Source organism: Myxine glutinosa, chromosome 9, assembly GCF_964187855.1.
Source record: "Myxine glutinosa chromosome 9, kmMyxGlut1.1, whole genome shotgun sequence".
Classification (NCBI taxonomy): domain Eukaryota; kingdom Metazoa; phylum Chordata; class Myxini; order Myxiniformes; family Myxinidae; genus Myxine; species Myxine glutinosa.
In genome coordinates, this window is record NC_136269.1 from 61,265,423 (window position 1) to 61,293,026 (window position 27,604).

The 27,604-nt window shown below is 40.7% G+C and overlaps 2 protein-coding genes across 4 annotated transcripts in view; one reads left to right on the forward strand and one right to left on the reverse strand.

Annotated features, from left to right (window-relative positions):
- ABCD4 (ATP binding cassette subfamily D member 4) overlaps window positions 1–27,604 on the reverse strand; it is a 680,822-nt gene that overhangs the window by 217,341 nt on the left and 435,877 nt on the right. The gene's annotated exons all lie outside the window — the stretch shown is intronic.
- Window positions 1–27,604, forward strand: part of APMAP (adipocyte plasma membrane associated protein) — a 91,023-nt gene that overhangs the window by 53,551 nt on the left and 9,868 nt on the right. The gene's annotated exons all lie outside the window — the stretch shown is intronic.

The window sequence follows — 27,604 nt, forward strand, 5'->3', positions numbered from 1 at the left end:
TTTTTTAATTCTTCAAGTAATTCTTCACCATTGTGAGATAAGGCCAAAAATGATATATAGCTTATTTTTCAAAATGTTGTGGACCGATTGTATGAAATGGATCAGTGACAAGAACAAGCCGACTAGATTTTAGTGTTTGACAAGGACGAATGGTCCGATGCAGATATGGCTTAGCAGTGGGATACAAAACATAAACTGCTCAGCCTGGTGGAGGTGTGTGCTCCACCGATCGCCGTTCTAATTACCCTCGCCAGAAGAGAGGGTATTGCATTTGAGTCCGTTTGTTACTTGCCGGAAAAAATTTTCCGGCAAGTATGTTGATCTGTTCGTTACTTGCCGGAAAATTTTTTCCGGCAAGTATGTTGATCTGTTCGTTTGTTACTTGCCGGAAAAATTTTCCGGCAAGTATGTTGATCTGTTCGTTTGTTACTTGCCGGAAAAGATTCCGGCAAGTATGTTGATCTGTTCGTTTGTTTGTCTGTTTGTCTGTCTGTTTGTCTGTTTGCAGCACTGCGTCTACACCGTTGCACGGAGAATCGCCAAACTTTGCACACATAATGGTCTTGCCCTCTAATATACTGTGCCTCAATGATGACGTCATCGGTGACGTGGTTCGGCCGCCATCTTGGAAAAACCGAATAAATTTGCACCTCTATATCTCCGAAAGCACTGAACAGAAAAAATTGAGACATGGCTCATTGTAAAGAACTCTCCATGGGGAATAAAATATGTTAATGATGACGTCATATGTCACGTGGTCGGCCGCCATCTTGGAAAAACGGCAAAAATTTGCACCACTATATCTCCAAAAGTGCTGAACAGAAAAAATTGAGACATGGCTCATTGTAAAGAACCCTCCATGGGGCATAAAATATGTTAATGATGACGTCATCAGTCACGTGGTCGGCCGCCATCTTGGAAAAACCGAAAAACTTAGCACCTCCATATCTCCGAAAGTGCTGAATAGAAAAAATTGAGACATGGCTCATTGTAAAGAACTCTCCATGGGGAACAAAATATGTTAATGATGATGTCATCGGTCACGTGGTTCGGCCGCCATCTTGGAAAAACCGAAAAACTCTGCACCTCCACATCTCCAAAAGTCCTGAATAGAAAAAATTGAGGTATGGCTCATTGCAAAGAACTCTCCATGGGGAATAAAATATGTTAATTATGACGTCATCGGTCACGTGGTTCGGCCGCCCTATTTGTCCTAAATGGCCGATAAAAAAGTACATTCCGGCAAGTCCTCGGTCTCTGACCGATTTTTCATTACTTGCCGGAAAAATTTTCCGGCAAGTATGTTGATCTGTTCGTTTGTTTGTCTGTCTGTCTGTCTGTCTGTCTGTCTGTTTGTCTGTCTGTTTGCAGCACTGCGTCTACACCGTTGCACGTAGAATCACCAAACTTTGCACACATATTGGTCTTGCCCTGGAATAGACTGTGCCCAATTGATGACGTCATCGGTGACGTGGTTCGGCCGCCATCTTGGAAAAACCGAAAAACTTTGCACCTCTATATCTCCGAAAGTACTGAACAGAAAAAATTGAGACATGGCTCATTGTAAAGAACTCTCCATGGGGAATAAAATATGTAAATGATGATGTCATCAGTCACGTGGTTCGGTCGCCATCTTGGAAAAACGGCAAAACGTTGCGCCACTATATCTCCAAACGTGCTGAACAGAAAAAATTGAGACATGGCTCATTGTAAAGAACTCTCCATGGGGAATAAAATATGTTAATGATGACGTCATATGTCACGTGGTTGGCCGCCATCTTGGAAAAACGGCAAAACTTTGCACCACTATATCTCCAAAAGTGCTGAACGGAAAAAATTGAGACATGGCTCATTGTAAAGAACTCTCCATGGGGAATAAAATATGTTAATGATGACGTCATCAGTCACGTGGTCGGCCGCCATCTTGGAAAAACGGCAAAACTTTGCACCACGAAATCTCCAAAAGTCCTGAACAGAAAAAATTGAGACATGGCTCATTGTAAAGAACTCTCCATGGGGAATAAAATATGTTAACGATGATGTCATATGTCACGTGGTCGGCCGCCATCTTGGAAAAACGGCAAAACTTTGCACCACTATATCTCCAAAAGTGCTGAACAGAAAAAATTGAGACATGGCTCATTGTAAAGAACTCTCCATGGGGAATAAAATATGTTAATGATGACGTCATCAGTCACGTGGTTCGGCCGCCATCTTGGAAAAACCGAAAAACTCTGCACCTCCACATCTCCAAACGTCCTGAATAGAAAAAATTGAGACATGACTCATTGTAAAGAACTCTCCATGGGGAATAAAATATGTTAATGATGATGTCATAGGTTCCTCCATTATGACGTCATAATTCGCCAAGTACAAAACTTCATCCGATCAAGATGAAATTTCTTGAGCATCATCAAGGAATAAATTAGTTTAGAAAACAAGTAATGATGACTTCATCGGTCACGTGGTTTGGCCGCCATATTTGTCCTAAATGGCCGATAAAAAAGTACATTCCGGCAAGTCCTCGGTCTCTGACCGATTTTTCATTTGTTACTTGCCGGAAAAATTTTTCCGGCAAGTATGTTGATCTGTTCGTTTGTCTGTTTGTCTGTTTGTCTGTTTGTCTGTTTGTCTGTTTGTCTGTTTGCAGCACTGCGTCTACACCGTTGCACGGAGAATCGCCAAACTTTGCACACATATTGGTCTTGCCCTGGAATAGACTGTGCCCAATTGATGACGTCATCGGTGACGTGGTTCGGCCGCCATCTTGGAAAAACCGAAAAACTTGGCACCTCTATATCTCCGAAAGTACTGTACAGAAAAAATTGAGACATGGCTCATTGTAAAGAACTCTCCATGGGGAATAAAATAGGTTACTGATGACGTCATATGTCACGTGGTTCTGCCGCCATCTTGGAAAATCCGAAAAACTTTGCACCTCCATATCTCCGAAGGTGCTGAACAGAGAAAATTGAGACATGGCTCATTGGAAAGAACTCTCCATGGGGAATAAAATATGTTAATGATGACGTCATCGGTCACGTGGTTCGGCCGCCATCTTGGAAAATCCGAAAAACGTTGCACCTCTATCTCCAAAAGTGCTGAACAGAAAAAATTGAGACATGGCTCATTGTAAAGAACTCTCCGTGGGGAATAAAATATGTTGATGATGACGTCATCGGTCAGGTGGTTCAGCCGCCATATTTGTCCTAAATGGCCGATAAAAAAGTAAATTCCGGCAAGTCCTCGGTCTCTGACCGATTTTTCATTTGTTTGTCTGTCTGTTTGTCTGTCTGTTTGTCTGTCTGTCTGTTTGCAGCACTGCGTCTACACCGTTGCACGCAGAATCGCCAAACTTTGCACACATATTGGTCTTGCCCTGGAATAGACTGTGCCCAATTGATGACGTCATCGGTGACGTGGTTCGGCCGCCATCTTGGAAAAACCGAAAAACTTTGCACTTCTATATCTCCGAAAGTACTGAACAGAAAAAATTGAGACATGGCTCATTGTAAAGAACTCTCCATGGGGAATAAAATATGTTAATGATGACATCATCAGTCACGTGGTCGGCCGCCATCTTGGAAAAACGGCAAAACTTTGCACCACTATATCTCCAAAAGTGCTGAACAGAAAAAATTGAGACATGGCTCATTGTAAAGAACTCTCCATGGGGAATAAAATATGTTAATGATGACGTCATCAGTCACGTGGTCGGCCGCCATCTTGGTAAAACGGCAAAACTGTGCACCACTATATCTCCAAATGTGCTGAACAGAAAAAATTGAGACATGGCTCATTGTAAAGAACTCTCAATGGGGAATAAAATATGTTAATGATGACGTCATATGTCACGTGGTTCGGCCGCCATCTTGGAAAAACCGAAAAATTTTGCACCTCCATATCTCTGAAAGTGCTGAATAGAAAAAATTGAGACATGGCTCATTGTAAAGAACTCTCCATGGGGAATAAAATATGTTAATGATGACATCATAGGTCACGTGGTTCGGCCGCCATCTTGGAAAAACTGAAAAACGTAGCACCTCCATATCTCCAAAAGTGCTGAATAGAAAAAGTTGAGACAAGGCTCTTTGTAAAGAACTCTCCATGGGGAATAATATATGTTAATGATGACGTCATCTATCACGTGGTTCGGCCGCCATATTTGTCCTAAATGGCCGATAAAAAAAGTACATTCCGGCAAGTCCTCGGTCTCTGACCGATTTTTCATTTGTCTGTCTGTCTGTCTGTCTGTCTGTCTGTTTGTCTGTTTGCAGCACTACGTCTACACCGTTGCACGTAGAATCGCTAAACTTTGCACACTTATTGGTCTTGCCCTGGAATAGACTGTGCCCAATTGATGACGTCATCGGTGACGTGGTTCGGCCGCCATCTTGGAAAAACCGAAAAACTTTGCACCTCTATATCTCTGAAAGTACTGAACAGAAAAAATTGAGACATGGCTCATTGTAAAGAACTCTCCATGGGGAATAAAATATGTTAATGATGACGTCATATGTCACGTGGTCGGCCGCCATCTTGGAAAAACGGCAAAACTTTGCACCACTATATCTCCAAAAGTGCTGAACAGAAAAAATTGAGACATGGCTCATTGTAAAGAACTCTCCATGGGGAATAAAATATGTTAATGATGATGTCATCGGTCACGTGGTTCGGCCGCCATCTTGGAAAAACCGAAAAACTCTGCACCTCCACATCTCCAAAAGTCCTGAATAGAAAAAATTGAGGTATGGCTCATTGGAAAGAACTCTCCATGGGGAATAAAATATGTTAATAATGACGTCATCGGTCACGTGGTTCGGCCGCCATATTTGTCCGAAATGGACAACAAAAAAGTACATTCCGGCAAGTCCTCGGTCTCTGACCGATTTTTCATTACTTGCCGGAAAAATTTTTCCGGCAAGTATGTTGATCTGTTCGTTTGTCTGTCTGTTTGTCTGTCTGTCTGTCTGTCTGTCTGTCTGTCTGTCTGTCTGTTTGCAGCACTGCGTCTACACCGTTGCACGGCGAATCGCCAAACTTTGCACACATATTGGTCTTGCCCTGGAATAGACTGTGCCCAATTGATGACGTCATCGGTGACGTGGTTCGGCCGCCATCTTGGAAAAACTGAAAAACCTTGCACCTCTATATCTCCGAAAGTACTGAACAGAAAAAATTGAGACATGGCTCATTGTAAAGAACTCTCCATGGGGAATAAAATATGTAAATGATGACGTCATCAGTCACGTGGTTCGGTCGCCATCTTGGAAAAACGGCAAAACGTTGCGCCACTATATCTCCAAAAGTGCTGAACAGAAAAAATTGAGACATGGCTCATTGTAAAGAACTCTCCATGGGGAATAAAATATGTTAATGATGACGTCATATGTCACGTGGTCGGCCGCCATCTTGGAAAAACGGCAAAACTTTGCACCACTATATCTCCAAAAGTGCTGAACAGAAAAAATTGAGACATGGCTCATTGTAAAGAACTCTCCATGGGGAATAAAATATGTTAATGATGACGTCATCAGTCGCGTGGTCGGCCGCCATCTTGGAAAAACCGAAAAACCTAGCACCTCCATATCTCCGAAAGTGCTGAATAGAAAAAATTGAGACATGGCTCATTGTCAAGAACTCTCCATGTGGAATAAAATATGTTAATGATGACGTCATCGGTCACGTGGTGCGGCCGCCATCTTGGAAAAACGGGAAAAAAATTCACCTCCATATCTCCGAAAGTGCTGAATAGAAAAAATTGAGACATGGCTCATTGGAAAGAACTCTCCAGGGGGAATAAAATAAGTTAATGATGACGTCATCGGTCACGTGGTTCGGCCGCCATCTTGGAAAATCCGAAAAACGTTGCACCTCTATCTCCAAAAGTGCTGAACAGAAAAAATTGAGACATGGCTCATTGGAAAGAACTCTCCAGGGGGAATAAAATATGTTAATGATGTCGTCATCGGTCACGTGGTTCGGCCGCCATCTTGGAAAATCCGAAAAACGTTGCACCTCTATCTCCAAAAGTGCTGAACAGAAAAAATTGAGACATGGCTCATTGTAAAGAACTCTCCGTGGGGAATAAAATATGTTAATGATGATGTCATCGGTCAGGTGGTTCAGCCGCCATATTTGTCCTAAATGGCCGATAAAAAAGTAAATTCCGGCAAGTCCTCGGTCTCTGACCGATTTTTCATTACTTGCCGGAAAAATTTTCCGGCAAGTATGTTGATCTGTTCGTTTGTTTGTCTGTCTGTCTGTCTGTCTGTCTGTCTGTTTGTCTGTCTGTTTGCAGCACTGCGTCTACACCGTTGCACGGAGAATCGCCAAACTTTGCACACATATTGGTCTTGCCCTGGAATAGACTGTGCCCAATTGATGACGTCATCGGTGACGTGGTTCGGCCGCCATCTTGGAAAAACCGAAAAACTTTGCACTTCTATATCTCCGAAAGTACTGAACAGAAAAAATTGAGACATGGCTCATTGTAAAGAACTCTCCATGGGGAATAAAATATGTTAATGATGACATCATCAGTCACGTGGTCGGCCGCCATCTTGGAAAAACGGCAAAACTTTGCACCACGAAATCTCCAAAAGTGCTGAACAGAAAAAATTGAGACATGGCTCATTGTAAAGAACTCTCCATGGGGAATAGAAGATGTTAATGATGACGTCATCAGTCACGTGGTCGGCCGCCATCTTGGAAAAACGGCAAAACTTTGCACCTCCATATCTCTGAAAGTACTGAATAGAAAAAATTGAGACATGGCTCATTGTAAAGAACTCTCCATGGGGAATAAAATATGTGAATGATGACGTCATCAGTCACGTGGTCGGCCGCCATCTTGGAAAAACGGCAAAACTTTGCACCACGATATCTCCAAAAGTGCTGAACAGAAAAAATTGAGACATGGCTCATTGTAAAGAACTCTCCATGGGGAATAGAATATGTTAATGATGACGTCATATGTCATGTGGTCGGTCGCCATCTTGGAAAAACGGCAAAACTTTGCACCACTATATCTCCAAAAGTGCTGAACAGAAAAAATTGAAACATGGCTCATTGTAAAGAACTCTCCATGGGGAATAGAATATGTTAATGATGACGTCATATGTCACGTGGTTCGGCCGCCATCTTGGAAAAACCGAAAAATTTTGCACCTCCATATCTCTGAAAGTGCTGAATATAAAAAATTGAGACATGGCTCATTGTAAAGAACTCTCCATGGGGAATAAAATATGTAAATGATGACGTCATAGGTCACGTGGTTGGGCCGCCATCTTGGAAAAACCGAAAAACCTAGTACCTCCATATCTGCGGAAGTGCTGAACAGAAAAAATTGAGACATGGCTCATTGTAAAGAACTCTCCATGGGGAATAAAATGTGTTAATGATGACGTCATATGTCACGTGGTCGGCCGCCATCTTGGAAAAACGGCAAAACTTTGCACCACTATATCTCCAAAAGTGCGAAACAGAAAAAATTGAGACATGGCTCATTGGAAAGAACTCTCCATGGGGAATAAAATATGTTAATGATGACATCATATGTCACGTGGTTCGGCCGCCATCTTGGAACAACCGAAAAATTTTGCACCTCCATATCTCTGAAAGTGCTGAATAGAAAAAATTGAGACATGGCTCATTGTAAAGAACTCTCCATGGGGAATAAAATATGTTAATGATGACATCATAGGTCACGTGGTTCGGCCGCCATCTTGGAAAAACCGAAAAACGTAGCACCTCCATATCTCCAAAAGTGCTGAATAGAAAAAGTTGAGACATGGCTCTTTGTAAAGAACTCTCCATGGGGAATAATATATGTATGTTAATGATGACGTCATCGGTCACGTGGTTCGGCCGCCATATTTGTCCAAAATGGCCGACAAAAAAGTACATTCCGGCAAGTCCTCGGTCTCTGACCGATTTTTCATTTGTTTGTCTGTCTGTTTGTCTGTCTGTCTGTTTGCAGCACTGCGTCTACACTGTTGCACGTAGAATCGCCAAACTTTGCACACATATTGGTCTTGCCCTGGAATAGACTGTGCCCAATTGACGACGTCATCGGTGACGTGGTTCGGCCGCCATCTTGGAAAAACTGAAAAAATTTTGCACCTCTATATCTCCGAAAGTGCTGAACAGAAAAAATTGAGACATGGCTCATTGTCAAGAACTCTCCATGTGGAATAAAATACGTTAATGATGACGTCATCGGTCACGTCGTTCGGTCGCCATCTTGGAAAAACGGCAAAACTTTGCACCACTATATCTCCAAAAGTGCTGAACAGAAAAAATTGAGACATGGCTCATTGAAAAGAACTCTCCATGGGGAATAAAATATGTTAATGATGACGTCATCAGACACGTGGTTCGGTCGCCATCTTGGAAAAACGGCAAAACGTTGCGCCACTATATCTCCAAAAGTGCTGAACAGAAAAAATTGAGACATGGCTCATTGAAAAGAACTCTCCATGGGGAAAAAAATATGTTAATGATGACATCATATGTCACGTGGTCGGCCGCCATCTTGGAAAAACGGCAAAAATTTGCACCACTATATCTCCAAAAGTGCTGAACAGAAAAAATTGAGACATGGCTCATTGTAAAGAACTCACCATGGGGATTTAAAATATGTTATTGATGACGTCATCAGTCACGTGGTCGGCCGCCATCTTGGAAAAACGGCAAAACTTTGCACCACTATATCTCCAAAAGTGCTGAACAGAAAAAAATTGAGACATGGCTCTTTGAAAAGAACTCTCCATGGGGAATAAAATATGTTAATGATGACGTCATATGTCACGTGGTCGGCCGCCATCTTGGAAAAACCGAAAAACTTTGCACCTCCAAATCTCCGGAAGTGCTGAACAGAAAAAATTGAGACATGGCTCATTGGTAAGAACTCTCCATGGGGAATAAAATATGTTAATGATGACGTCATATGTCACGTGGTCGGCCGCCATCTTGGAAAAACCGAAAAACTTTGCACCTCCATATCTCCGAAAGTGCTGAATAGAAAAAATTGAGACATGGCTCATTGTAAAGAACTCTCCATGGGGAATAAAATATGTTAATGATGATATCATCGGTCACGTGGTTCGGCCGCCATATTTGTTCTAAATGGTCGATAAAAAGTACATTCCGGCAAGTCCTCGGTCTCTGACCGATTTTTCATTACTTGCCGGAAAATTGCATTACATTTGTCTTGCTTGCATTACTTGCATTACTTGCATTACTTGCATTACTTGCATTACATTACTTGCATTACTTGCATTACATTTGTCTGTTTGTTACTTGCCGGAAAAATTTTCCGGCAAGTATGTTGATCTGTTCGTTTGTTTGTCTGTCTGTCTGTTTGTCTGTCTGTTTGTCTGTCTGTTTGTCTGTTTGCAGCACTGCGTCTACACCGTTGCACGGAGAATCGCCAAACTTTGCACACATAATGGTCTTGCCCTCTAATATACTGTGCCTCAATGATGACGTCATCGGTGACGTGGTTCGGCCGCCATCTTGGAAAAACCGAATAAATTTGCACCTCTATATCTCCGAAAGTACTGAACAGAAAAAATTGAGACATGGCTCATTGTAAAGAACTCTCCATGGGGAATAAAATATGTTAATGATGACGTCATATGTCACGTGGTCGGCCGCCATCTTGGAAAAACGGCAAAAATTTGCACCACTATATCTCCAAAAGTGCTGAACAGAAAAAATTGAGACATGGCTCATTGTAAAGAACTCTCCATGGGGAATAAAATATGTTAATGATGACGTCATCAGTCACGTGGTCGGCCGCCATCTTGGAAAAACCGAAAAACTTAGCACCTCCATATCTCCGAAAGTGCTGAATAGAAAAAATTGAGACATGGCTCATTGTAAAGAACTCTCCATGGGGAACAAAATATGTTAATGATGATGTCATCGGTCACGTGGTTCGGCCGCCATCTTGGAAAAACCGAAAAACTCTGCACCTCCACATCTCCAAAAGTCCTGAATAGAAAAAATTGAGGTATGGCTCATTGTAAAGAACTCTCCATGGGGAATAAAATATGTTAATGATGACGTCATCGGTCACGTGGTTCGGCCGCCCTATTTGTCCTAAATGGCCGATAAAAAAGTACATTCCGGCAAGTCCTCGGTCTCTGACCGATTTTTCATCTGTTTGTCTGTCTGTTTGCAGCACTGCGTCTACACCGTTGCACGGAGAATCGCCAAACTTTGCACACATATTCGTCTTGCCCTGGAATAGACTGTGCCCAATTGATGACGTCATCGGTGACGTGGTTCGGCCGCCATCTTGGAAAAACCGAAAAAACTTGCACCTCTATATCTCTGAAAGTACTGAACAGAAAAAATTGAGACATGGCTCATTGTAAAGAACTCTCCATGGGGAATAAAATATGTAAATGATGACGTCATCAGTCACGTGGTTCGTTCGCCATCTTGGAAAAACGGCAAAACGTTGCGCCACTATATCTCCAAAAGTGCTGAACAGAAAAAATTGAGACATGGCTCATTGTAAAGAACTCTCCATGGGGAATAAAATATGTTAATGATGACGTCATCAGTCACGTGGTCGGCCGCCATCTTGGAAAAACGGCAAAACCTTGCACCACGATATCTCCAAAAGTGCTGAACAGAAAAAATTGAGACATGGCTCATTGTAAAGAACGCTCCATGGGGAATAAAATATGTTAATGATGACGTCATATGTCACGTGGTCGGCCGCCATCTTGGAAAAACGGCAAAACTTTGCACCACTATATCTCCAAAAGTGCTGAACAGAAAAAATTGAGACATTGCCCATTGTAAAGAACTCTCCATGGGGAATAAAATATGTTAATGATGACGTCATCGGTCACGTGGTTCGGCCACCATATTTGTCCTAAATGGCCGATAAAAAAGTACATTCCGGCAAGTCCTCGGTCTCTGACCGATTTTTCATTTGTCTGTCTGTCTGTCTGTCTGTCTGTCTGTTTGTCTGTTTGCAGCACTACGTCTACACCGTTGCACGTAGAATCGCTAAACTTTGCACACTTATTGGTCTTGCCCTGGAATAGACTGTGCCCAATTGATGACGTCATCGGTGACGTGGTTCGGCCGCCATCTTGGAAAAACCGAAAAACTTTGCACCTCTATATCTCTGAAAGTACTGAACAGAAAAAATTGAGACATGGCTCATTGTAAAGAACTCTCCATGGGGAATAAAATATGTTAATGATGACGTCATATGTCACGTGGTCGGCCGCCATCTTGGAAAAACGGCAAAACTTTGCACCACTATATCTCCAAAAGTGCTGAACAGAAAAAATTGAGACATGGCTCATTGTAAAGAACTCTCCATGGGGAATAAAATATGTTAATGATGATGTCATCGGTCACGTGGTTCGGCCGCCATCTTGGAAAAACCGAAAAACTCTGCACCTCCACATCTCCAAAAGTCCTGAATAGAAAAAATTGAGGTATGGCTCATTGGAAAGAACTCTCCATGGGGAATAAAATATGTTAATGATGACGTCATCGGTCACGTGGTTCGGCCGCCATATTTGTCCGAAATGGACAACAAAAAAGTACATTCCGGCAAGTCCTCGGTCTCTGACCGATTTTTCATTTGTTACTTGCCGGAAAAGATTCCGGCAAGTATGTTGATCTGTTGGTTTGTCTGTTTGTCTGTCTGTTTGTCTGTCTGTCTGTTTGCAGCACTGCGTCTACACCGTTGCACGGAGAATCGCCAAACTTCGCACACATATTCGTCTTGCCCTGGAATAGACTGTGCCCAATTTATGACGTCATCGGTCACGTGTTTCGGCCGCCATCTTGGAAAAACCGAAAAACTTTGCACCTCCACATCTCCGAAAGTGCTGAATAGAAAAAATTCAGACATGGCTCATTGGAAAGAACTCTCCATGGGGAATAAAATATGTTAATGATGATGTCATCAGTCACGTGGTTCGGCCGCCATCTTGGAAAAAACGAAAAACTTTGCACCTCCATATCTCTGAAAGTGCTGAATAGAAAAAATTGAGACATGGCTCATTGTAAAGAACTCTCCATGGGGAATAAATTATGTTCATGATGACGTCATCGGTCACGTGGTTTGGCCGCCATCTTGGAAAAACTGAAAAGCTTTGCACCTCCACATCTCCGAAAGTGCTGAATAGAAAAAATTGAGACATGGCTCATTGTCAAGAACTCTCCATGTGGAATAAAATATGTTAATGATGACGTCATCGGTCACGTGGTTTGGCCGCCATCTTGGAAAAACCGAAAACTTTGCACCTCAACATCTCTGAAAGTGCTGAATTGAAAAAATTGAGACATGGCTCATTGTAAAGAACTCTCCATGGGGAATAAAATATGTTAATGATGACATATGTCACGTGGTCGGCCGCCATCTTGGAAAAACGGCAAAACTTTGCTCCACTATATCTCCAAAAGTGCTGAACAGAAAAAATTGAGACATGGCTCATTGAAAAGAACTCTCCATGGGGAATAAAACATGTTAATGATGACGTCATCGGTCACGTGGTGCGGCCGCCATCTTGGAAAAACTGAAAAATTTTGCACCTCCATATCTCCGAAAGTGCTGAATAGAAAAAATTGAGACATGGCTCATTGGAAAGAACTCTCCATTGGGAATACAATATGTTAATGATGATGTCATCGGTCACGTGGTTCGGCCGCCATCCTGGAAAAACCGAAAAACTCTGCACCTCCACATCTCCAAAAGTCCTGAATAGAAAAAATTGAGGTATGGCTCATTGTAAAGAACTCTCCATGGGGAATAAAATATGTTAATGATGACGTCATCGGTCACGTGGTTCGGCCGCCATATTTGTCCTAAATGGCCGATAAAAAAGTACATTCCGGCAAGTCCTCGGTCTCTGACCGATTTTTCATTTGTCTGTTTGTCTGTTTGTCTGTTTGTCTGTCTGTCTGTTTGCAGCACTGCGTCTACACCGTTGCACGTAGAATCGCCAAACTTTGCACACATATTGGTCTTGCCCTGGAATAGACTGTGCCCAATTGATGACGTCATCGGTGACGTGGTTCGGCCGCCATCTTGGAAAAACCGAAAAACTTTGCACCTCTATATCTCCGAAAGTACTGAACAGAAAAAATTGAGACATGGCTCATTGTAAAGAACTCTCCATGGGGAATAAAATATGTTAATGATGACGTCATCAGTCACGTGGTCGGCCACCATCTTGGAAAAACAGCAACACTTTGCACCACTATATCTCCAAAAGTGCTGAACAGAAAAAATTGAGACATGGCTCATTGTAAAGAACTCTCCATGGGGAATAAAATATGTTAATGATGACGTCATCAGTCACGTGGTCGGCCGCCATCTTGGAAAAACGGCAAAACTTTGCACCACTATATTTCCAAAAGTGCTGAACAGAAAAAATTGAGACATGGCTCATTGTAAAGAACTCGCCATGGGGAATAAAATATGTTAATGATGACGTCATCGTTCACGTGGTTCAGCCGCCATATTTGTCCTAAATGGCCGATAAAAAAGTACATTCCGGCAAGTCCTCGGTCTCTGACCGATTTTTCATCTGTCTGTCTGTCTGTCTGTCTGTCTGTCTGTTTGTCTGTTTGCAGCACTACGTCTACACCGTTGCACGTAGAATCGCCAAACTTGGCACACATATTGGTCTTGCCCTCTAATATACTGTGCCCAAATGATGACGTCATCGGTGACGTGGTTCGGCCGCCATCTTGGAAAAACCGAAAAACTTTACACCTCCATATCTCCGAAAGTGCTGAACAGAAAAAATTGAGACATGGCTCATTGTAAATAACTCTCCATGGGGAATAAAATATGTTACTGATGAAGTCATCAGTCACGTGGTTCGGCCGCCATCTTGGAAAAACCGAAAAACTTTGCACCTCCATATCTCCGAAAGTGCTGAACAGAAAAAATTGAGACATGGCTCATTGTAAAGAACTCTCCATGGGGAATAAAATATGTTAATGATGACGTCATCAGTCACGTGGTCGGCCGCCATCTTGGAAAAACGGCAAAACTTTGCACCACGATATCTCCAAAAGTGCTGAACAGAAAAAATTGAGACATGGCTCATTGTAAAGAACTCTCCATGGCGAATAAAATATGTTAATGATGACGTCATATGTCACGTGGTCGGCCGCCATCTTGGAAAAACCGAAAAACTTTGCACCTCCATATCTCCGAAAGTGCTGAACAGAAAAAATTGAGACATGGCTCATTGGTAAGAACTCTCCATGGGGAATAAAATATGTTAATGATGACGTCATATGTCACGTGGTCGGCCGCCATCTTGGAAAAACCGAAAAACTCTGCACCTCCACATCTCCAAAAGTCCTGAACAGAAAAAATTGAGGTATGGCTCATTGTAAAGAACTCTCCATGGGGAATAAAATATGTTAATGATGACGTCATGTATCACATAGTTCGGCCGCCATATTTGTTCTAAATGGCCGATAAAAAAGTACATTCCGGCAAGTCCTCGGTCTCTGACCGATTTTTCATCTGTTTGTTACTTGCCGGAAAAGATTCCGGCAAGTATGTTGATCTGTTCGTTTGTCTGTTTGTCTGTTTGTCTGTTTGTCTGTTTGCAGCACTGCGTCTACACCGTTGCACGGAGAATCGCCAAACTTTGCACACATATTGGTCTTGCCCTGGAATAGACTGTGCCCAATTGATGACGTCATCGGTGACGTGGTTCGGCCGCCATCTTGGAAAAACCGAAAAACTTTGCACCTCTATATCTCCGAAAGTACTGTACAGAAAAAATTGAGACATGGCTCATTGTAAAGAACTCTCCATGGGGAATAAAATATGTTTATGATGACGTCATATGTCACGTGGTCGGCCGCCATCTTGGAAAAACCGAAAAACTTTGCACCTCCATATCTCCGAAAGTGCTGAATAGAAGAAATTGAGACATGGCTCATTGTAAAGAACTCTCCATGGGGAATAAAATATGTTAATGATGATATCATCGGTCACGTGGTTCGGCCGCCATCTTGGAAAAACCGAAAAACTTAGCACCTCTATGTGTCCAAAAGTGCTGAATAGAAAAAATTGAGACATGGCTCATTGTAAAGAATCCTCCATGGGGAATAAAATATGTTAATGATGACGTCATCGGTCACGTGGTTCAGCCGCCATCTTGGAAAAACCAAAAAACCTTGCACCTCGATATCTCCAAAAGTGCTGAATAGAAAAAATTGAGACATGGCTCATTGTAAAGAACTCTCCATGGGGAATAAGATATGTTAATGATGACGTCATAGGTGCCTCCCTTATGACGTCATAATTATATTTAACTCTGTCTGCAATATAACATGTTCTCAGCTTCATCAGTCGTAATTTCTTTGTAATCGTTGATCCAAACACCACTCATTTTGGTATTTAACTAAAAACAAGTCACATCCAGGAATCAAGATCGACCTGACAAAGAACAATACTAGAGATACTTTCTGACCAGTTTCAGCCATTCTAGAATGTCATTGAACTTTCAACTGAGTCGATTGAATGTTATGAAGGCTGTGTCCACTAGCACTGAGGAGAAAATCAAAGGTTGTGAAGAGTAAGATCACACAAGTGCATTATATGCAAGATGAGATACTATCTTTAATACAGATGCTCAGAACACATGTGCACAACATACTACTCTGTACCAGAAATGTGAAATGTGATATTGAGTGTATGTCAAAACCATATTCTGATTCCCACCGAACTAAAATCACCATGCTGGACGTGTAAAATGTAAATCACATGATGTAAAATCACAAATGATGTAAAATCACACTCATTTTCAGGTATTTTAACAAAGGGTAGTCAACATTGTACAACACTAATCAAGTCACATACAGTATAGTATCACACCAGAGGTCATTGGTGTTACAAGATTCAGATGACGAGATCATTCACTGGTCATGATTGACACCATTGGGTTTAGCAGTTCTAGAGAATTTGATATAGCTTCTGATGAAGAAGTGTATCCAATTTGAAGTGTTGCTGTTCATGTATTTTGAACTCATCTTTCCAGAGACAACCATTCAACCTTTATTGGATCACATACAGATTGATAGACTTGTGACTGTCTCACTGGAGGAAGTTCACATGTATCAATATTTAATTACTGATGTTAATTACAATCAGGTAAATATTTGATAATGTAGCTCTGTCTGGGCTAAGATATGTAATGTACTGTTTGAAATCATAGTATGCTGTCATATATGTCATGCTTGCGGAGAATATCTGCTATAACAACTTACAACGACATCAATTATGTCTCATGAACCATTCATGTACACTCTGTGGTGACAAAAGTCATGTCATGATCAGAATAGTACGTATCATGCACGTCCATGTGAACTTGTTCCGGTTCATTTTTATTGAAATATATGTGATCTATCATTGTACCTCTATCTGTTGTTGCCTGGTTAATACATTGTTTGAATCCATAGCGTTGCATGAGCTTTGTCAACTCTGTTTGTCTTTGGTTTGTCAAATCATCATTGAAGTCACCAAGTATGATTGTTGGCACATGTAATGGCATCAAATCAAGAAGACTACTTAGTTGTAGCAAGAAGGTTTTCATTGGGAATGATGGTTTCCTATAAACTACAGCAACAACAAAACGTGATTTCTGCATTTCTAAAACTATCGCTTTTGACTCCAATCCTTTCACAGATATCAGTTCTAGTTCTTTAGGTTGCAGATCAGTCAGTGCACATATCATCACTCCGTGCAAATTACCATGATCATGCATGCTTGGAATATTTTGTCTGAAAACTGTATATCCATATTTCTCAGCAAATTCATCAACATTATGATCATCTGTCAGATAGGTTTCAGTGAAACACATAACATCTGTTTCAGCTAAAATTTGATTTTCTCTATGACTCATCAGGTCTGCTAATTTCTCTAGGAAATAATGGATATTTAAGTGACCCACTGTTATCCAGTCAGGTTTGTGCAAGGTCAAAAGATTTAACTCTTCCATTGACAATGTATTAACACGCATTTCATTAATTTCATGTTCCAATTTATCATTAGCTTTTATTCCAGCTGAATCAAAGTCAAGTATATGCAAACCAAGCAGAGTCTTCACTCGACTGAATGCCACATATGCTTGTCCTTTTCCAAATCGTTTTGCACCCTTCATGCTGACAACAATTTCATCCACTGTGAGACCCTGACACTTATGAATTGTTACTGCCCAAGCCAGTGTAAGCGGGAATTGTCTTCTGGAGATTTGCGCTGCCTTCCTGTTTCCTTTTTCAAATTTCCCTTCGTGTCTTTTGATTGGAACTGCATTGGGATATCGGTCTTTCCACTGACTTCCAGAAATAGCACTTGTACCTACATTTTCGCTGTCAAATTTCACCAGAACTATAGCAACTCCTTTGTTTGTATTTTCTATGATACTTTCAACAGTTCCAATTACACCATTAACAAGTCCATCTCCAGTATCCACATTATATGTGAGCATCACTCGTGCACCAATTGCCAAAATGAGAGTCGTATGAAGACCAGCAGTTTCAGAACGTTTCTGTGAAGTTGGTATTCTTTCCAAATTTAGTTGTCCTGTGCTGTCCGTTTTGTCATCTGATGCATGAATGTAAATACGCTGTTTAGGACTTGGTGCAAGTTTCTCCAATTTTGCCATATTCCTGTCATCAACATCACCGTTGAATGCAAATACGTGGAGTACATCCTGTGGGTAATTTGGATCATCTAAACTGATTTCTCTAGATTTCAATACATCCAGATCTCTATTTGTACATTTCCCAACTCTAACACGGCAAAGCAATTCTGCAAATGCACAGTCATCTTTCTGACGCATAACTTCATCCAACTCATGTATTTTGAACTCTTCTTTCCAGAGACAACCATTCAACCTTTCGACTGGATCACGTACAGGTTGATATATTTGTGACTGTCTCACTGGAGGAAGTTGATACAAATCTCCAACTGCAAGAATACACACATTACCAAAATATATTGAATCTCCAGTAACTCCTTTAATTTCCTCTAGACGCTTGTGGATGTTCAACAACATATCTGATCCAACCATGGAAATTTCATCAATGATAACCAAGTGCAGATGCTCCAGCTTGGATCGTAGAGAATTCAGTTTCTCAAATGACAGATGGTCACCTTCTTTCCCATACTTAGTTGTTCGGAGAAGCAGCGCTGAGTGAACGGTCATTCCTCCAATATTAAATGCAGCAACTCCTGTAGGAGCAGTCAACAACACCGTGACATCTGTTGGTTTTATCCCACCTGACAGTGCTAACAACTTTCTAGTGTCTGAATGTATCAGTTTTATCACATGACTTTTTCCAACACCACCAGGACCACTCAAGAAAAGTCTGTATGGTTTTACAGTTTTACCCTGTTTCATTGCTATTACGGCAGCTTTGCACCACTGTCTGTGATAAAAAACGATCTCTGACTGTTTCACATTGAGTCTACGAATCATTTTTCGATATTCTGAGGGTGACATAAGCTCTCGGTCAGCTTCAGCTTGATAACGTGCTACAAGTTCTGATGTCTGGATACATTTTGGCGATTCAATCATGTTGGCATTTGCATCAAGATCTTCCTGGTCAATATCCCTCTCCACATCAATGTCTTCATTTATATCTTGCAAATTGTTATGCTCAGCACCGGGTGCAATGTTTGCCCATGCGTGTTCCGGTGGTCCATATTCTGCATGATCATGCATAGCTTGATCGATTAGTTCCAAATTTTGTGTGAATTTTGCCTCATTTTCACATATGGCATCGGCAACGGCAAAATAATGAGAAGCATAATCAGGAAAGCCTGCAGTCAGATCAACATCCTCATTTCTCCATGGTAAATATAGCATCAGTTTTGCTCGATAGAAGTTACTGGAGTCTTTTTCAAAACTAAACTTTCTAAATCGAATTACTGCTTCACATCGACGTTTATGCATTGTTCCTTTGCCATCTTTCAACTTGATGTACTTCGGGAGTCTATCTCTGTCAGCTAATCCTGCCTGTTCTTGATCCATTTCTAATACCACAGGAACACTGTCATCTATCTCTTCACCTCTGTCACAATGACTAACCGTATAATTGGCAGCAAAATCAGCAAGGCACAGGTTTTCCAATATGTTAGGTCTTGAAGCATATCTTATGATGATGTTACTTTGGAATATATCCTCATCTCCATCATCCAGATCATCAAGCTCTTTTTGTGGTTTCAGCACAGCTGATCGTTCTGTTTTTGCATCAGTATTGACAAACAACACCTGTCTACTGAATTTCTTCATTGGCATTGACAAAATTCGATACACAGCTTCTTGTGCACTTACTTCACGATGGTTCAAGAATACTGATCCCACACGTCTCAACATTGTTTTGATGTCCTGATCTTTGTATTCTTTGCACACTTGTTTCAATAGCTCTCCTACACCTTTTTCATTCTTGGTCATGTAAGCAGCTACATACATAACACATGCATATGCATCAACAATGAACTGGATATCAATGTTTGCTTGCCATGCTTTCAATACAGTAGGATTGTATGGATTAACATTAACTTCAGAAGGGTTTCTCCTCAGCAGTATATGTTTGCCTTTCTCAGAAACTGGCAACGCATTTGCATAAAGTTCTTCTGGTACATTCGCCATATCCAACAGTTTTGTCATACTAACATTCTTTGGGGTACTTTCATCGGACAATACCTCTTTCACTTTGCTGAGAACACACTTGGCACTTTCCTTGACCAGTTTTGAATTTTGTTCATCTGGTTCTCTGGCAATGATAGTTCTTGAACTCGGTGGTTTTGGGTATTTGAATCGACAACAACCCTTTTTTCGACAGTAAGACGAGTGACTATGGACTTGCAACCTTTCAACTAATGTGTGTAGCACAGGATCATCATCTGGCAGAGCACAAGATACATGTTTGTCCATGAAAGATGCAACAGCTTCATCAGATGCAACATCTAATTTTGGTGCATTTTTTACCCAAAGTAATGTGTGAGCATGAGGAGATCCACGAGCTTGAAATTCTATACGGATCACATAGTCAACAATCTCACCTAGTGGATGAGCATTCGATTTCAGTACATCTCTGAACAAAAGCTCTAATCTGTATTGAAACTGGCGTGCAGCAGTGACAGGGTTTGATCTCAACCACATTGATCTATCTGCAAATGACATAATTTTCACATCATCGTCACTCAGTATTGTACCATACTGTCGAGCTATTGTTTGAATTACATCAGGCCATTGCATGTCGGCAGCAGATACTGTGAAAAACCATGTAGGATTACCTACTTGTCGAACCATGGCGAGTACATCATAATATACAGTTTGAAAGTAGGCCTGTGTCCCTCTAACATTCTTCAGGATTCTATATGCATGGTCAGATTGTATAAGTCTACTCATGTGTTCAACACTTTTCACCATACCAGCTGTGAGTCTTTTGCCACGAAAGTGTTTGCCACTAGCTCTACGAAACATGAAGTGATTGATATCACTCTGAACTTGTTTGCTTTCAGTAGCATATTGTGCACTAAGGAGATATTCAATTGATTTCGCAAATCGTCCATCTACATCAAGTAGTCTTTGGTTGAAGTATTTTCGTGGAGTTAAATGAATTGGTCGATCAGTTGTCAGTGCATTTGATCCATCTGGATATTTATCTGGATGTGACAATTCCTCAAAATTAGGATCACTCAGAAGTGGCATTGGCTTCTCGTTATCTCCTGGTGCAACACTTATCAATTTGTTTACTAATTCTGGATTTTCATTCATCATGCTGGTTTCATATGGCAAGCCGCAAACTTTAGAAGCTTCTTCAAAAGCATGCTCATCTTCAGCAACTAGTTCCTCATCAGAGTCATCACTTTCTGTGTTTTCCTTAGTCACAGTTGTCTTTCCATCACACGTTTCAGTCTCCAAAGATGATGCCACTCTACTCGTGTCAGACATATTAACATGTTTTTCAAGCACTTCGTCATTTGACAAGGATACACTTGTACCATCGCATACAGAGTATGGCTCAAACACAACATAGTGAGATTGACCAATCAATCCAAGATGAAATTCCTTATCACTGTGATATCTGGAATATACAGTGTGCATGGTAGAGCTTGACGTTGCATGAACATAAACAGTGAATGAAAACATATCTGCCAGTGCCTGTAGTGTTACGTGGTCTCCCCATTGATTTCCATATTGAACTTCATCAATGTACCTTATCCATTGCAACTCTCTTTGTGTTTCGATATCCTGTATTTCCCTGATAGCTCTATCATGTTCCGTTGGTTGCTCAGTATCAGCATTAGACAAATTTTCTGTTGCTATCCTGGCTGATATAAAGTCACGATAATTCTCAGCATTTGTGCTCATGAAATCAGCAACTTGTTCACGCAACAAAGCTGGGTTACATGTAGTCACTCCTAGCCTGTCAAGGTGGTAACAAACAGAATAGAACATACAATTGCCATCACGTGGAACGTCAACAATATTCATCCTGTTTTTCCTAGCTAAGACATTCAACTTTGCATAGTCTGTCTGACAATGTTGTGGCAGATCTGACATTGATACATCAATCACAAATGTTGGTTGCTTTTCTTCTGAACAGCCCTGTGCTACACTTTCTGAACTATGGTCAGTAGAGCCAGGTGTTGATTGTGTTTCACACGAACTTTGTTTTCGTTTCTTCAAGCTAGGATCATCACAGCTAATTGCTTGCCAAAGCTCAACGTCATCATGTGCAGCATCACAGGCCCAGTTTTCATTGATGTCAATATTTGTGTAATGAGGGTTGTCTAACTTTAACCTGCGCAAAGCATTCAAAACTCTATCAGCATGTACATAATCATACATATAATGAGAGGAATGTTTCAGACTCCGTTTCAACTTCATGGGCACTATCTGTGATTCAGATGGCAATCGTGGGAACAGTTTACAAACAGCATCTAATTTTGATGGCACGTTAACTGCAGGACCATGTATACCATGTTGTTTTCCTCTTGGCAAACCAACCATTTTCATGAATGGGATTCTTTGCGATATCAATCTTAGTTCCAGCGCATTTAGGTCTTTCAGTTCACGTGGCTGTTGTTGTAGTGACAAGTTATTAGCCTTTGATTGTGCAGGCATTTTTCCTGTCTTCAGAGTCAAATCACATGTTCTACATATCCACTCTTGGCCATCATGCGACTTTAATCTATATGAAAGTACATCATTGAACAAACTGCTGGAACACTTCTTGTATCTATCTTCATTCAAGTGTATAACTGTCATTCTGTACATTAAACGGTGACATGAACAACATATATAATTTGCAGAATCCTTAACATTTTTCAAAAACTCTGAAATCACTGTTTCATTTTCTGGGATTATGTTATTCTTCACTTCTCTAATGATTCTCATTGATTTTTTCACATTTTCCTGTCTCTGTTTTCTATTCTCTGGTGTTTCGTTTTCCCTTGATTCTGTATGTTTCTCTTGATCTGTGTTCTGCCTCAGTTTTCTCTTCTCTGGTGTTTCATTCTCACGAATGTGTTGCATTGAACTTTTCACTGTTCTCTGTCTTTTAACTCTCTTCTCTGTTGTTTCATTTTCCCTTGATTCTGTATGTTTCTCTTGATCTGTGTTCTGCCTCAGTTTTATCTTCTCTGGTGTTTCAACCTCACGTATGTGTTGCATTGAACTTTTCACTGTTCTCTGTCTTTTAACTCTCTTCTCTGTTGTTTCATTTTCCCTTGATTCTGTATGTTTCTCTTGATCTGTGTTCTGCCTCAGTTTTCTCTTCTCTGGTGTTTCAACCTCACGAATGTGTTGCATTGAACTTTTCACTGTTCTCTGTCTTTTAACTCTCTTCTCTATTGTTTCGTTTTCCCTTGATTCTGTGTGTTTCTCTTGATCTGTGTTCTGCCTCAGTTTTCTCTTCTCTGGTGTTTCATTCTCACGCGATTTTCTCATTCTTAACTTAGACTCTTCTCTTCTTTGAGCAGTGCTTTTGCCTTTTGGTTTACCCATGATAAACTTCCGAATTTACAAAAAAATTGGAAGATATTTATATCGATGTGTGCTTAAAATGTAATTTGTGCAGTAAATCAACAAAATCAGACTTTATTTAAAGTCCGTTTTTTTCGTAACTTTTCGTTTTTCTTTAAACCTTTTGTTTAGGACAAAGATGATGTGAAATTTGCTATGGATTTTGGTGACTTTTCTCTTTTTGATGAGGTGCGATGGAGTTTGATAATGGCAGGACCACGCGTGATAACGATATGAAGACTGATACCAGGAACAGCACCTGAAAAGAGAAAAAAAACACAAATAAGAATATTTGTAAGTTTATATTAATTTCTGAATTGGTATTTATTTTACGACGTTTGGACGAAGGCAATTCTACCCGTCATCTAACGCCCTTGCATCGGGTGACACAATTGTGAATTCAGAATTCAGTAAACATGGTTCAGTAGGGAAAACCTCAATTTTTCAACCAGGATGAAAAACAAAACTTGCTTCATGCCGGGCCTGGGTTTGAACACACGGCCCTCCAGTTAGTCTGCTGTATCCGGTTTATAGGAAAATCAGATATGATTTCTTTCATTGCCCTATACCACAAACGTGTTATACCTAATAATTAAGCCTGCAGAAGTAATGGTAACTTTGCCCCCAAAACTGTCATTTTAGATCATATAAACCGCCCTAAAATTGGCCCTTTGGATCTGTACGAATGTGTAGCATTCGTACCATATTCTGTCCCTTTGGATGATTCAACAGCACCCATACTGCTTGGGTACCTAGTAAGGTCCTAAACCTGCTACATGCATGATTAGAAAAGATGATTTTCGAGAAATGATAGAGTTTGAAATTCCAATGATAAAGTCCAATTTGAAGTTTCAGAAAATTCAAAAACAGACAAATTCCAAAAATTATCTACTACTTTGAGGGGAGGAGCCCATACAATCAGTGTAACAAGTATTGAAAGAATCCACAATGAGCTCTTTGAGAAGATACACTTTGAAAAAAGGTGATAAGACACCCTGCAGACAGATGACAGACGATGCCGGACGAATGAGTATCGGAAAAGCTCTGCTGACCATCACCACAGCAGATCTAAAAACTCTCACCAAAGTCAGCAGGTGATGTCAAGCGTTCGGCAAACAACTGTTCGGCAAACAAGTACAAAACTGCACCTGCAAAGAAAAAGTGAATATTCTCATCACCAAAAAACAATATTTTCCATTAAGATCAACATTGAAACAATTGAACTAATCATTCCAGTAGTTCCAACCGCTTGAATATTATTTACACAACTGTATTTATTTGCAAATCGCAGATGTAACTTTTGAGATATCAATTAGCTATTTCATAGGTATATTTATACGACAGGGGAACTAAAAATATAACATACAAGCATAGACACATTCAAAGTACATCGCCCCCACTTCAAATAAATAAATATCCTCCAGCGCGGCATTGCCGGGGCACCTTCGGCCTTCGGCGTCCGGCAATACCGCCGTGCAGCTCATAGACACTGTATTGGGAGGGGGCGATGGACAACATATCCTTGGGCGTCCGCTGATGCTGCACGGCGTGCATTGTGTACAAATGCACTTCTGAGGTAAATGTGCACAAATAATACTTCAGAGAGTGACATCGGCGGGCAATGAGATATCGTGTTGTATATCGATTTTAGCCCGACAACTCAATGGTGAAAAATCACTTTAAAATTATCTGATCCGGATCCGGATTCGAAACGTCATCAAAATTGAATCACTTCTTTCTTGTCAGACACCCAACCAGTCCACCAAGTTTCGTCCAAATCTGTCCACAACATTTTGAGATATCCCGCTATGTATCGTTTTTGGCCCTATCTCCCAATAGTGAAGAATCACTTAAAAAATGATAGCAGCCGGATCCGGATCTTCACCAAAATCGAATCATTTCGTCCTTGTCACATATGACAAATGCTACCTCTCCGATGGATTCCGTCCAAATCCGCCCACAACTTTTTGAGATATCTTGTTCACAGACAAACAGGCAGACAGACATGGGTAACAGACACATAACACATCCTTCACCCACCTTCGATAGCAGGGGTAAATATGATTTATGGGTAAATATATTTTATGGGTAAATATGAATTATGAGTGAATGTTATGCCAGTAAATATGGGTAAATATGGCTAAATATTATGCAAGTGACCAAGCGGAGTGTGGGGGAGGGGGGGTAAGAGGTTGGAGGGGTTGGGGGGAGGGTGAGGGAAGATTTGTAATCGCATCTTTTTGAACTTCTGAAGTGAATGTGTATAAAAAAAAGAAGCTTTTCTAAGGTGAATGTGTATATAAAAAAAGCTTTTCTAAGGTGAATGTGTATTAAAAAAGCTTTTCTAAGGTGAATGTGTATTAAAAAAGCTTTTCTAAGGTGAATGTGTATTAAAAAAGCTTTTCTAAGGTGAATGTGTATTAAAAAAAGCTTTTCTAAGGTGAATGTGTATTAAAAAAAATAAGCTTTCTGAGGTGAATGTGTATTAAAAAAAAGCTTTTCTAAGGTGAATGTGTATTAAAAAAAGCTTTTCTAAGGTGAATGTGTATAAAAAAAAGAAGCTTTTCTAAGGTGAATGTGTATATAAAAAGCTTTTCTAAGGTGAATGTGTATATAAAAAAAGCTTTTCTAAGGTGAATGTGTATATAAAAAGCTTTTCTAAGGTGAATGTGTATAAAAAAAGCTTTTCTAAGGTGAATGTGTATAAAAAAAAGAAGCTTTTCTAAGGTGAATGTGTATTTAAAAAAAGCTTTTCTAAGGTGAATGTGTATATAAAAAAAAGCTTTTCTAAGGTGAATGTGTATAAAAAAAATAAGCTTTCTGAGGTGAATGTGTATTAAAAAAAATAAGCTTTCTGAGGTGAATGTGTATTAAAAAAAAGCTTTTCTAAGGTGAATGTGTATTTAAAAAAATAAGCTTTCTGAGGTGAATGTGTATTAAAAAAAATAAGCTTTCTGAGGTGAATGTGTATTAAAAAAAAGCTTTTCTAAGGTGAATGTGTATTTAAAAAAAGCTTTTCTAAGGTGAATGTGTATATAAAATCTCAGTCTCACAATTTCCTCGCGTGCTTTAGTACGGAGCTCCACCAGGGTTAAGACCGAGTGTCTCAGTAACGTCCTTTCCGGCGTCACCATAGCTACGACTGGGTGGTGTCAGCAACGTCATTTCCGGCGTCACGGTCACGTGCACCAGCGTTTTGCCTCGTCCGGGGCGGGGTGTAATCGATTTGCTTTTCCATGTATAATGCCAGAGCCCGAGGCTGCGTTATCCAAAATATGATGAACGACAACGGCACTTGGAACATCGCCCCCGCCAGGCTAAGCAGTTTATGTTTGTATGCACTGATAGACCAGATCTGGATTCGGACCTGAACCAAAATCGAATCGGCTTGTTCCTGTCACCGAACCAACTCATCCACCTAGTTTAGTCATAACTCATCCATAATTTTTTAAATATCATGTTATATATCGCTTTTGGTTTGATCTCTCAATGGTGAAGAATCACTGAGGAAATTAAATAATTCTTGTAGCCGAATCCATGTCCACATCTTCACCAAAATCACATCGATTCTGCCTTGTCACACCCAACCTGTCCACCAAGTTTCGTCCGAATCTGTCCACAACTTTTTGAGATATCCTGCTGTACATCGTTTTTGGCCCCATCTCCCAATGGTGCAGAATATTTTTTTTGCACCTCCATATCTCCGAAAGTGCTGAATAGAAAAAATTGAGACATGGCTCATTGTAAAGAACTCTCCATGGGGAATAAAATATGTTAATGATGACATCATCAGTCACGTGGTCGGCCGCCATCTTGGAAAAACGGCAAAACTTTGCACCACGAAATCTCCAAAAGTGCTGAACAGAAAAAATTGAGACATGGCTCATTGTAAAGAACTCTCCATGCAGAATAAAATAGGTTAATGATGACGTCATATGTCACGTGGTCGGCCGCCATCTTGGAAAAACGGCAAAACTTTGCACCTCCATATCTCTGAAAGTACTGAATAGAAAAAATTGAGACACGGCTCATTGTAATGAACTCTCCATGGGGAATAAAATATGTTAATGATGACGTCACCGGTCACGTGGTGGGCTGCCATCTTGGAAAAACGGCAAAACTTTGCACCACGAAATCTCCAAAAGTGCTGAACAGAAAAAATTGAGACATGGCTCATTGTAAAGAACTCCCCATGGGGAATAAAATATGTTAATGATGATGTCATATGTCACGTGGTTCGGCCGCCATCTTGGAAAAACGGCAAAACTTTGCACCTCCATATCTCTGAAAGTACTGAATAGAAAAAATTGAGACATGGCTCATTGTAAAGAACTCTCCATGTGGAATAAAAAATGTTAATGATGACGTCATCGGTCACGTGGTTCGGCCGCCATCTTGGAAAAGCTTTGCACCTCTATATCTCCGAAAGTGCTGAACTGAAAAAATTGAGACATGGCTCATTGGAAAGAAATGTCCATGGGGCATAAAATATGTTAATGATGACGTCATAGGTCACGTGGTTCGGCCGCCATCTTGGAAAAACCGAA